The sequence below is a fragment of the Megascapheus bottae genome, chromosome X (genome assembly GCF_031878675.1).
Source record: "Megascapheus bottae isolate mThoBot1 chromosome X, mThoBot2.hap1, whole genome shotgun sequence".
In the NCBI taxonomy this organism is placed as follows: Eukaryota; Metazoa; Chordata; class Mammalia; order Rodentia; family Geomyidae; genus Megascapheus; species Megascapheus bottae.
The window spans coordinates 32988647-33001843 of NC_143547.1; the positions used below are offsets into that span (position 1 = coordinate 32988647).

A 13197-nucleotide genomic window follows, 5' to 3' on the forward strand; every position below is an offset into this window, starting at 1 on the left:
CATGGACAATACCTAGGCAAAGAATTCAAGCCCAATGACAAAGGAAAAAAAGCCAGCCCAAAAATACAAAATGATTAGGAATTGGAAAGACAGCTAGCTGTGATTGAGGAAGGTTGATAGAGGTTGAATTTGGAAAGTGTGTGCTGTACAGAAATATAGAAATATCATACTGAATCCTGAATCTAATATGTGTAATTAGCGTGTTCACAAAAATAAATGAGTTTAAATAAAAGATTTTTAACCATTTAATGCAGGCACAAAGTGAAGAGGTCTGACTGGAAGGGCAAAAAGGGAGGAGTCTTCTGCCACCTAGTGGTGAGAATGTGGAAAAAACAGAATCTTCCTGCCCAGCAAGAGCGAAGAAAACCAGCATTTTAGTTCATTGCTAACACAAAATAGACTACAGGAGAAATTTCTGGCTCACCAGATTTGGATGCTGAGAGTCCAAGATCGAGGTGTTACCAAATTCAGTGTTGTTGAAGAGCTGCTTTACCTGGGCCCGCACAAAGTGGAAGGAGGGCTTCTTTCATAAGGACACTGATTCAATCCGTAAAGAATCCACAGGTACGATCATCATCTTCAGGGTTAGGATTAACATGAGAGCTCTGGGAATAGATAGGAAACTCCAGATAATCCCTTGAGCCAGAACTCCATTTCCAACTTTTTTTTTTGCCAGTCCTGGGGCTTGAATTCTAACCCTGGGTCCTGTCACTGAGCTTCTCTTTGCTTCCTTGAGTGAATGCTCTACCACTTGACCACAGTGCAATTTTCAGTTTTTATGAGTAGTTTAAAGGAGATAAAAGACTTATGAAGTTTTCTACCTGGGCTGGCTTCAAACCATCAGCCTTAAATCTCAGCTTCCTGAGTAGCTGGAATAATTGGCATGAGGCACAGGCACATGGCCCAACTATTTTTTTTGATGGCTAAAGATAAGAGTCCCACACACTTTCCTTCCCTGGCTGACTTCAAACAATGATTCTCAGATTTCAGCTTCCTAAGTATCTAGGCAAAAGTCCACAGCATCCAGCCCCTGCCAGTGTTGCTTAAGGCCACCCACTGAGCATTGTTCCTCAATGCAACAGGATTCAACTTCCTTAACCACAAATGGGTTCCTGACTTGTGACTGGAAGGCTAAGGCAATGGTAGTAACTCTGGGTTCCTCAAAAAATATGGTGCTTGGGGCCAGGGGTTTGGCCTAGTGGTAGAGTGCTTGCCTGACATGCACAAAGACCCAGGATCGATTCCTCAGTACCACATACATAGAAAAAATCCAGAAGTGGTGCTGTGGCTTAAGTGAAGAGTTCTACCCTCAGAAAGCCCAAGGATAGTGCTCAGTCACTGAAATGAAGGTCCAGGACTGGGAAAAAAGAAAAAAAAACATGGTGCTTATATGATGTGTTCATCATGCTGTGCACTTACCTGCCCATTTGTGGATGACTCTTACACTATCCATGCACGTAAAATGATCCATAGAATGCACTCATTACCTGACTGATGTAACTGTAACCCCTATGTGCATCGCCTTTACATTGAGAAATTTATAAATAAATAAATGGATCAATAATGGAATAAATGTTCCACAGCAAGGTACTCACAAAATAAAGAAAAGCTTCCTTCATAAAGAAGTCATAGAACAAATGTTATAGCACTGAGCATAACAAAAAAAATTTAACAAATTTAACTGCTAAGATGCCCCTAAGCTTTTCTGTGCTTTAGGGACAGAAATGCCAAACACACATTCCTTGTCCTCGGGAGGGAGGAGCTTGGGGTCAGGTACAAGGAAATCCCAAGGCTGCAAATTAGGAGAAAACCTGGAAGTTTGGAAAGATGCACTGTGTGTTGAAAGGTGATGTGGAGAGGGTTTGTCTGGATGGGCTCATGGACAGGGAGCGACAAGGTGATCCTAATATGGATAGGTCCCATTTGTCAGGTAGAAAGGAGGTGACAGGAATTCAGAGGGTGAGAGTAAGACAACAGGACAAAAACTGAGGTGCATCAGGAGAGAAAATAAGGGTAGAAATTTTCTGCCAACTTGTGAGTGGAGATGTGGTGATATAATGACTGGGGCAATCGTACATCGAGTGGAACTATCCCACACTCTGCAGACCAATGTGTTCCCGGCAACCAGCTGACCAATACCGTCGCTGAGCTTTAGGGCAGGGAGACCTGGAAATGCCTCTTCACATGGCCAACACTGCTCTGGTAAAAGTAAGCAGATGGATGAGGCACTGATGTTTCAAATCGTAATCTTAGCTACTCAGGAGACAGAAATCTGAGGATGGTAGGTCAGAGACAGGTAGACAAAAAGTCTGTGAGCCACCTATCTCAAAAAACAGACTACAGTGCTAGTCTTGGCAAAAAAAGATAAAAAAAAAAATCTAAGAAACAATGCACAGACTGAGTTCAAGACCCTTGACCCACCAGAGAGAGAGAGAAGAAAACACTACAGTAAGATTCTGATGGATGACTGAAATGTTAAAATTCTTCATCACACACATATGTACAACAGGTTATGTTTACATTCTCAAACGCTGTTTTGGTTTACCAGTCAAATGACTCCCCTTTCCTAGGTAAATGCTATATTTCAATATGAAAGTTCACAGACAGTTTTAAATATTTCTAAGGAACATAAAGTGAGATTCATAATATTTAGTTATTATGCTGGGAAGGAAAGCTAAAAACATTACCTACTGGGACATTTATGGTGCAGAAAATACTTAAAGGAAAACAAAAATTTTTCGTGTCTTCTTGATCTGGCATTTTGGCAACATGGAGCTGTACTTTGTCAAGGCTGGCCTTGAATTCAAGATCCTCCTATTTCAGCCTTCTGATTGCTGGGAAGAAAGGCATGCACCACCATTCACAGTGACCTTCTATCTGAGTAGAAAAAAAAACCTGATAAATGTAACCAAATCACCACTACAGGGCAAAGTTATTCAAGGGTGGAATCTATACACCACTGCAATCAGCTAAACAGGAAATAATGATTACATTAAAATAAAGACACTCATTAAAAAAAGAAACAAGTAACATTTCCACAGGGAATGTGAAATGAGACCTTGGCGTGAATTTCCCAACTAAAGATTCAATTTTTGAAGACACAAAATAAGTGTAAATTATATTTTTGGTGCTGGGGATAAAACCCAAGGCTAGCACACATGTTGGGCAAGACTCTACCACTGGAGTAACTCCCTGCACAGATATTTTTATGCTTAACTTTGTGGTGTGGGAGAAGGGATGTGGAAAAAAATATGTAAGAGATCAAAAAGCACAGAATGTCTGTGGAAAGCAGGACAAGGAGTCAGCAGACACCTACAGAACAAGAGAAATCGTGCCTCCTTGGCCCAACAGAAGTCCTGAGGGCTTCCAATTCCTCCCGGGTCCACCACCAATGGATGGGATGCCGGACAGCAGAGGGTAAAGTAGACAACACTACCTGTAGACATGTGCAGCCATTAGAGTGCAAGCAATGTAAAGCTGTGCTGTTGTGACAATGGACACAACAGTGGCTGCCAGGAACACCAGAGAGAGAGAGAGAGAGAGAGAGAGAGAGAGACAGACAGACAGAGAGAGAGAGAGAGAGAGAGAGACAGAGAGACAGAGAGACAGAGAGACAGAGAGACAGAGACAGAGAGACAGAGACAGGGAGAGAGAGAGGGAGAGAGAGAACATTTCTGTGTTCTGACATGGATGCTTACGAATATACTATTTTACAGAATGTTCCTTTTACTTCACACATGTTAGTAGACTTACAGCATGTTACTTTTCATAGAGCGAAACAGACAGCTGTGGTGGTGAATGCCTGTAATTCCAGAACTGCAAAGGCATTCAGGTGGACGGTGTCTTCAAGGGAAGCCTGGGTAACAGAGAAAGACCCAGTTTTAAAAAGTAACATAAAGGTAAAAAAATAATTGCAGAGTGTTGCAAAAAAAAAAAAAACAAAACACAAGCTGAGCTCCTGTCCTGTGTCACATATTTATCTCTGTCCCTCCATCTGCAATATTTCAATCACTACAGCTAAAAATCATTAACAGATTTATTAGACATGAAAATGAACTAATTTATGGTTTATCACAGACTATTCAATACATATATGCAGTATGTAATTTTAAAATCAGGTGAAATTATAATAAGTCATTCTACATTTTAAAAAAGAATTGGACAGAGACCTGAAGATGTCATGCTTTTCTAGCAGGTAATCCCCAACTTGAGCTGCAATCTAAGCCCCTTCTACTTTATTTTTGTGAAAGGGTTTTCTTGCCAGGAGGCTAGCCTGGACCACCATCCGCCTATTAATGTTTCATGTATAGCTTGGAGAAAAGGAGTGTACCACCATGCGCAGAACTGTCTTGGTTTAGAGATGGGCCTCACAATCATTTTGACTGGGCTGGTCTTCAACTGCAGTCCTACACTCTCCAATCTCAGCACCCCAGATTTATTGTGTTGAGCGTGAAACCTTTCACAGTCCTTTCTTCCAGGCTTGGAACCTACAGAGCATTATGGTTATCTATAGTTAACTCATAAGTCAGAGAACCTGTAAGCAATTCCTTTGTCTCTCTCCTCCTTATCACAGAAAACACATTACTAGGTCTCTCTACTATGTAAGAGATCAAAAAGCACAGAGTGTCTGTGGAAAGCAGGTCAAGGAGTCAGCAGACACCTACAGAACAAGAGAAATCGTGCCTCCTTGGCCCAACAGAAGTCCTGAGGGCTTCCAATTCCTCCCAGGTCCACCACCAACAGATGGGATGCTGAGAGCAGAGGGTAAAGTAGACACCACAACCTGTAGACATGTGCAGCCATTAGAATGCAAGCAATGTAAAGCTGTGCCATTGTGACAATGGACACAGAGAGAGAGAGAGAGAGAGAGAGAGAGAGAGAGAGAGAGAGAGAGAGAGAGAGAGGGAGAGGGAGAGGGAGAGGGAGAGGGAGAGGGAGAGGGAGAGGGAGAGGGAGAGGGAGAGGGAGAGGGAGAGGGAGAGGGAGGGGGGGAGAGGGAGGGGGGGGGAGAGAGAGAGAGAGAGAGAGAAGGAGCAAGCGAGGGAGGGAGGGAATGTTTCTGTGTTCTGACATGGATACTTAGGAATATATATTTTACAGAATGTTCCTTTTACTTCATGCATGTTAGTAGACTTACAGCATGTTACTTTTCATAGAGCGAAATAGACAGCTGTGGTGGTGAATGCCTGTAATTCCAGAAATGCATAGGCAGTCAGGTTGACGATGTCTCCAAGGGAAGCCTGGGTAACAGAGAAACACCCAGTCTCAAAAAGTAACATAAAGGTAAAAAAGTAATTGCAGAGTGTTGCAAAAAAATACCAGCTGAGCTCCTGTCCAGTGTCACATATTTATCTCAGTCCCTCAATCTGAAATATTTCAATCACTGCAGCTAAAAATCATTAACAGATTTATTAGACATGAAAATGAACTAATTTATGGTTTATCACAGACTATTCAATACATATATGCAGTATGTAATTTTGAAATCAGGCGAAATTATAATAAGTCATTCTACATTTAAAAAAAATGGACAGAGACCTGCTTTTCTAGCAGGTACCCCCAAACCTGAGCTGCAATCTAAGCCCCTTCTACTTTATTTTTGTGAAAGGGTTTTCTTGCCAGGCTAGCCTGGACCACCATCCGCCTATTAATGTTTCATGTATAGCTTGGAGAAAAGGAGTGTACCACCATGAGCAGAACTGTCTTGGTTTAGAGATGGGCCTCACAATCATTTTGACTGGGCTGGTCTTCAACTGCAGTCCTACACTCTCCAATCTCAGCACCCCAGATTTATTGTGTTGAGCGTGAAACCTTTCACAGTCCTTTCTTCCAGGCTTGGAACCTACAGAGCATTATGGTTATCTATAGTTAACCCATATGTAAGAGAACCTGTAGACAATTCCTTTGTCTCTCTCCTCCTTATCACAGAAAACACATTAATAGGTCTCTCTACTCTGAACCCTACTCCATTCAGAATTTCTAGAGAACACCTTTCTATTCATTCACTCACACCACCTCCCTCCTTCCACACCCATACTGACAACATGCCTTCTATCCTCCCACCATCAGCCACACACCGTTCCTCCCTCCACTCATGCTTCATCCTGCAGCAGTCTCCTTAAGCACCTTCTGTGTTGCTCCACCCTTTCATTCTCAGAAGTCAAGCTAGACTCTCCCATCCACTACCCTCCCCAGCCCTGCCCAACTTCCTCCTTCCCACAGCACTATTAAGATCCTGCCATCCACCCTTCCTTAACTGCTATTACCATGGCACTCCAGAGCTGCAGGGGCAGCCGAGCCTTCCTACAGCCAGGGTGGCCAGGCTGGAACCCACCATCATGCAGGGGCATTCCTCCCTGCCTTCAACTCACCTCTTCTCTCCAGCATGATCGCTCATTCTGTGTCTCTCCAAGCCAGGACCCGTCACCCAGCAGATGTACTTCAGTATCTACTACAGGATTACACACAGTCATCTTCTCACATCTACAGATACATCTAGGCACCTCAGAGCTCAGAGCAGACTCTGCTTGAAGAAGGATTTTTCTTTTCTTTCTTTTGGTTGGTTGTGAGGCTTGAACTCTGGGTCTGGCCATTGTCCCTGAGCTCTGCAGATCAAGGCTAGAGCTCTAACACTGGAGCCACACCACACTTTCTGCTTGAAGGTTTTCATTTGTATCTGCAACATACTTATAAAAGAACATAAAAAAGCAAAATGACAAGGACTACTTTTTTAGGGAATTTTAGCTTAATAAACAAAAAAGCAAATGAGGAGATTGGTTAAAATGATAGATATCAAAAAAAAAATAAATAAAAATAAAATGCTAGATATCTATCACTGCTCTCAAATCCTGAAGAGCCTTTGGGCTTAGAACATAGTATGACAAGGAATCTTATTTATATAATTTGAGTAATTTTACCTCAGGTCCTAAAGCGTGAAAATGTAAAGAAAACTGGCATAAAAATTGGAGGACAATCTCAGAGCAAGTACCAGTCTTAAAAGGAACCCGCCAGGTATGCTTTAAGGGATCAGAAATTTCTGAGGCCTCTCAGGACATCCCAGAGGATGGTTGAGGCAGTCTATCAATAATGCCCTGGACCTTTTATCTAAAAAGCCTAAAATAGAAATTTATTTAATTAATATCACGTTTTTCAGTGTAAGAAGCACAGGCCTTAAGAATCTAACCCAGGTCTAGTGAACAGACTGGGTACAGGGTTGAAAATATACATCTAGAAGCAGAGTCTGAGGGCTATTGGGGGGATTAGGGTGTAGGTTTATAGCCTGCACAAGTCAAGATGAGATAAAAATGAGCATCGATAGTATTTAAAGGGTTTACCTAGAAAATTTCAGTTAAAACATAGTTGCCAAGAAAGGTGGCTCATGCCTATAATCCTAGCTACACAGGAGGCTGAGATATGAGGATCATGGTTCAAATCCAGCTCAGGCACTAAAGAACGTGAGACTCTTTATCTCCAATTAATCACTAGAAAATGAGAAGTGGCCCTGTGGCTCAAGGGTACGACATTAGCCTTGAGAAGAAGAGCTCAGGGACAGTACCCAGGCCCAGAGTTCAAGCTGTGTGACCCACAAAAATAGTAATGTAAATAATTAGGAGTTCTAAATCTGGATTGGGGATGTCAGCATGCTCACAGGTTCTCCAGAATGCGATGGCAGCGGTATTGCAAACCTGGGATCAAAGGCTGGTTTCATTCAGTGAATAAATGGGCAAATGAACTGTACCAACACATACATTTCAACAGAAGAATTACAAATGCCCAAGAGAAATATGAAGAAATGAGCAATATCTTTAGACAAACAGAAAACACAAATCCAAACCACACTCTCATTTCATCACACCACAAACAGTTACAATAATGCCTAGGACATGGGATCAAGTAAGGGAGGCTAAAACTCAAACCAAATTATTGCCCCCCTCAAAAATAAAAACAACAACCAGGTATGGGGCCAGGCTCCACAAGTTTACGCCTGAAATTTAGCTACTCAGGAGGCTGAATTCAGCAGATCCCAGCGCAAAGACAACATAGGCAATAAGCCCCTGAGACTTATTTCTGATTAACCACCAAAGGAAGCTGGAATTGGAGCTGTGGTTCAAGGGTAGAGCAGTAACCTAGAGCAAAACACACACACACACACACACACACACACACACACACACACACACACACACAAACTCAGCGACAAAGCTCATGCCCTGAGTTCAAGGCCAGAAATCAACAAAAAGAAATAAATGAGTATACTAGAAGCGGCATGTACCAATAACAATTGTCAGTTAGGATAGAGTTAAGAGAAGCACTGTACACTATGGATGGAATGCAAATTAGTACAGCTGTGATAGTAATCAATATGGATGTTCTCAAAAACTTAAAATAGAACTTGGAAATATAAATGAAGACACATAACTCAGCACACAATGGACATACCCACACTTCCATGTTTAAAATAGCATGAATCACAATCCCAAGGTATGGAATCAGCCTGTTCATCCACTGAAACTGGATTTAAAAATGTGAAATATATACAAACTGGAGTGTTACTCAGCCACAAGGAAGAATTTAATTATGTGACTTCCAGGAACAAATATGAAAGCCATTACATTCGAAGAAATAAACAAAATTGAGACACACAAATACTATCAGGCATACATGTACTATCTGCCATGCCTGGTATGTATACTGAAGAGAAATGGTGAGTGAGAAACTAAGAGGGGGTAAGTGAGTGTGAATATTTGAATCTGGGAATCTGAGGTGAGCAGAGAGGATGAAAGCAGGGTAAAGGGGAGGTGGATATAATTTAAGACTTCATAAACATATGTGAAGAATGCATTTTTTTAAGTTGTGGGACTTTCACTGCTGGTTTTCTGGTAGTTAATGGGAGAAAACAGTCTCCTGGATTTTTAGGCTCGGGCTGGCTTTGAATCCTGATCCTCAGATCTCAACCTCTAGAGTAGATGGAATTTCAGGTGTTTGTCACTGGCACCTGACTTCTTATTTTAAGTGGAGATGAGTAATAAGAAAGTATAAGAAGTGAATTTCATTGAAGTATATTAGACCCGTGCATGATACTATCACAGGGAAATCATTTGGTATAATTCAATTATTGCTGATGAAAGAGAAGGATGGGGAAAGAGTGTGTGAGACACACAAGGCATTGGTGATTTTGGAAGTCTTAGCTATGAAAACAAGCTGACAAATTAGACGGGGACTTCTGGGCTGGCTTGTGCATGCTAGATGAGTAGGTGAGGAGAAACCCCTATTCAGATTGCTATGTGGGGGATTAGGTACCCTAAAGAGCACAAAACGATATAATTAACTGGCTCTATGACAGGGTTCAGGCACTGCTCCGTCCCTGCATGTGACTGGAGCCTGGAGGGATCAAAGGCTTGTGGCCTGAAGATAGGAGGATACACATCAGGCTGACTTCGTGATTTCTGTTGTTCTTGAACTTGTGGACAGCAAGGGAAGAAACTGCTAGAGCATCTCAAGCAGGTTGTGATTGAGGGAACATTCAGCAGGTGCCAGGAGCTCCTGTAGGACAGATGACTCAATCCAATGCTGTGAATGGTGGATAAGAGAAACACAACAAATCAGAGAAAGACTGGATAAGTGGGACTGCATCAAACCGTAGAGCTTCTTTATGGCAAAGGACATAGCTAGCAAATTAACCAGAAACCCTACAAAGTGGGAGAAGATCTTCACGAACCATACATCAGACAAAGGCCTCACATCTAAAATATATCAACAGCTCAAAAAATTGAATCACTCTAAAACTAATCTCCAAAGAAACAACCATCCCATTAAAAGATGGGCCAAAGAGTCTTCTCTGAAGAAGAAATAAAAATGGCCTACAGACACATGAAGAAATGCTCAACATCTCTGGTCATAAAAGAAATGCAAATCCAAACAACTCTAAGACTCTACCTCACTCCAGTCAGAATGGCCAGGATCAAGAAATCTAATAACAACAGATGTTGGGGGGAGGTGGCCAGGAGGGATCACTACTACACTGTTGGTGGGAGTGCAAACTCGTTCAACCACTATGGAAAGTACTATGGTGGTTCCTCAAAAGACTAAACATAGAGATCTCCTATGACCCAGCAATTCCACTACTTGGCATTTACCCAATAGTCCAGAAACAAGGATATTCTAAATCCACTAGCACAATGATGTTCATTGCAGTACTATTTAGCACATCAAAGATATGGAACCAACACAGATGTCCCTCAGTTGATGAGGGGATCAACAAGATGTGCTATTTATACACAATGGAATTCTATGCTGCTGTCAGAAAGAACAATATTGCCCCATTTGTAAGGAAATGGATAGACTTACAAAAAAAAACATATTAAATGAAGTAAGCCAGACTCAAAGGAACATAGGCTCAATGGTTTCCCTCATTTGTCATAATCATTAGAAACCTTGGCTCTTCTAGCAGGGATTTACAGTAGAACAAATCTAGATACATAAGGCCATATAGTATGACGCTAAATGTAAGGACCTCCAGGATACAGAAACAAAAGCCATATAATGAGTGATTGTTGTCCTTAATGTACTGTGTTATCTCTCATCTCTTTTGCTGTCCCTTAGTTATCTCATATTGTTACAAATACTTTATATATGCTTAATTGGGTATTTGAATTAGGATAGGAAAGGGGGGAAATCAAGATGGGGGGGAAGGAAATGGGGACCATTACATGAGATAGGGTATCAATGTATGTGAAGTAATGCACCTTATATCTGGTGAATATAATATAACCCTTCTATTAATTACAATAAAAATATATGAGAAACAAAAAGAAATGGCAGGAAAATGGGAAGGGTGCTGTTTAGACATCAGCAGAGGTCCGGGATCCTAAAATGCTCCATGTCTCCTTCCCCCAAGACTGATCTAATGCAAATGCTCCCAGGATTCACCTATAAGAGCTTGGAAGGCTCTGAAAAGAGTGAAGCACATGGCCCACTGTTGGCACTTAAGGCCCATATGTGACCCATGACCGGGCGGGTGTCCACAGCCTACCTTTTGCTCCACCTGACAGAACGTCCTCACCAGGGAAGTCTCCTCCACTCCCCGTCGCTGGCTCCCAGCGCCTCACTGTTGCACAGGAGCAGCACCGTCCTCCGGGCCATGTCACAAACAGGCAAAACGAGTCCTGGGCAGGGGAACAGAAAGGGGAGGACCTCAGAGACCACAAGTCCCTACTATGGTACCTGACAACGGGGCTCACCCAGGACCGGAGAAGCTGCAGCCCAGGCTGGAGGCGCCAGGGCAGCGAGGCGCACGCGGGGATTCACGCGCTCGGGACCAGCCCCGCCTCGTCCACCACCCACCGACACAGCACGATCCACAGACACAAACGACTTTCCCGTGCCGGCCACCTACGAGCTCCCCACCGCGAGCAAAACACCCAGAAAGCCTGGCTGCGGCCGTGGAGACTGAGCCGCCCAGACTAAGCTCTCCACAGCGAACCAGCCCACGACTTCCTCCCACCTGGGAGGAGGAGGCCTCCGAGCCTCCTGGGAAGTTGGGGCACACCCACCAGGCCTGCGAGGCCAGCCCCTAGGTGGAGTGTCTCAACCAACCTGGGGGACCTAGGTCTCCACCAGCTCGTGAAACACCGCACATCACCAGTAGTATCCACCAGGCCCACGACACACTGCTTCCCTTTACTCAAGGCGATGGCTCCAGTCTCCACCAAGCTCACTGTGGCGCAAATCACCAAATAAAAGGAGCCACAGGCCAGGAACCCAGCTGCAACTTCCCTCTACGTAAGTAGGAGGGTCCAACTCTCCCGCCCTGGGGTGCCAAGAGCCCAAAGGCCAGCCCCCTATGTGCTGCGTCCCACCCCTGCATGATCCCTACAGGTCCCGACCGAAATCCCCGCCCGGCCAGCCGACTGTCCCACCCACCAGGCTCACCCTGCTAAAGGTCAGCCCGCCTCCTACAATGTCCCGCCCCTAGACGGCAGGACCCACGGCCAGCCCACCATCGACACCTTCCGGACACAAAGGAGTTAAACCCTAAGTCTCCACCCACCAGCCCAGGATGCACCACCCACCAAGGACCTGCCAAAGGCCAGCCCACAACGTCCCACATCCCACCCCTTCCACGTACAAACACAAGAGGCCCGCCCACACGCACAACGTCCTTCCCACCCAGTGGGCGGACCCACCAACCGGAAAACCCCTAGGCCTCCCACGGCCTGGTGCTTTGTCCATCCCACAGTACACAGAGGCTGGAAAGCCCCGCCCTGCTCCTGGAAAGGCAGAACCGAACTACAAAGCCCAGAGGCCAGCTGTGAGAAAACAAGGTCCTTTCACCAGGGGTGGCTGGACCGCCACGCCCAGCAAGGAAAACCTCCCAGGCCCCAAGGACCACGCCCCCAAAGCCAGCCCACAACAGAACAACCCTCCCAAATGTTGTGGAAATGGAGTTCTCCATCCGCCATGTACTCTAGCCAGTTTCTGCAGGTACAAAACCCAGCCACCAACGTTAATAGTAAATGCACATAGCTCACGCCTTGAGATCTGAGCATCAATCATTTATTTTGTTTTTGCAAGTACTGAGCCTTGAACTCAGGGCCTGGGCACTGTCCTTGGACACTTTCTGCTGAAGTCTAGCGTTCTGCCACTTAAGCCACTTCCGGCTTTTTCTGTGTATGTGGTACCAACAAATCGAACCCAGAGCTTGGTGCATGCTAAGCGAGCACTCTACCGGTAGGCCATGCTTCCGGCTTCAATCATTCTTGCACCATGTGGACCACGCCCTGATTACTTCCCACTAAGAAAAGGCTCGAGGTATTTCCGAGAGATTGGGGGCTATAATGACTAATTTAACCTCTCAGAACAGGCTATGTGCCGCTTTCTTCTCCTAATAGAGTAAAGTAGGCCCGATTTTTGTGCCTACTTATTGGTACAATTTTCATTTTAATAAACTTATGTACCCTATCCAATTTGGGGGGCACCTTCCTGCACTACTCACAGATCTTGATTCTTAGGGTAAGTGGGTAATCTGCCTCAGTAACACCCTGAGTTTCTGAACTTCCAAGATTCACAACCAGGGAGCAGCATGGGAAACAACAGTTCCAGCAGAGTCTGGAAGCTCTACAGTAAAGCCAATGACTAGTCATTTACTTAGCCATTTGGTCCAGAGGTTTATGGAAGCATATGAAACAGCAACAATAA

The 13197-nt window shown here is 44.2% G+C and overlaps 2 long non-coding RNA genes across 2 annotated transcripts; one reads left to right on the forward strand and one right to left on the reverse strand.

Moving 5' to 3' along the window:
- Positions 1-389: 389 nt before the first annotated feature.
- On the reverse strand, positions 390-11681 carry LOC150040773 (uncharacterized). The gene is made up of 4 exons (XR_016533732.1): positions 11596-11681; positions 11033-11165; positions 6372-6686; positions 390-605 (listed from the first exon to the last, which is right to left on the reverse strand). It is a non-coding gene; the product is annotated as an uncharacterized LOC150040773 (long non-coding RNA).
- A 10-nt stretch (positions 11682-11691) lies between these two features.
- Positions 11692-12537, forward strand: LOC150040774 (uncharacterized). Its single transcript, XR_016533731.1, has 2 exons — positions 11692-11781; positions 11878-12537. It is a non-coding gene; the product is annotated as an uncharacterized LOC150040774 (long non-coding RNA).
- Positions 12538-13197: the final 660 nt, after the last annotated feature.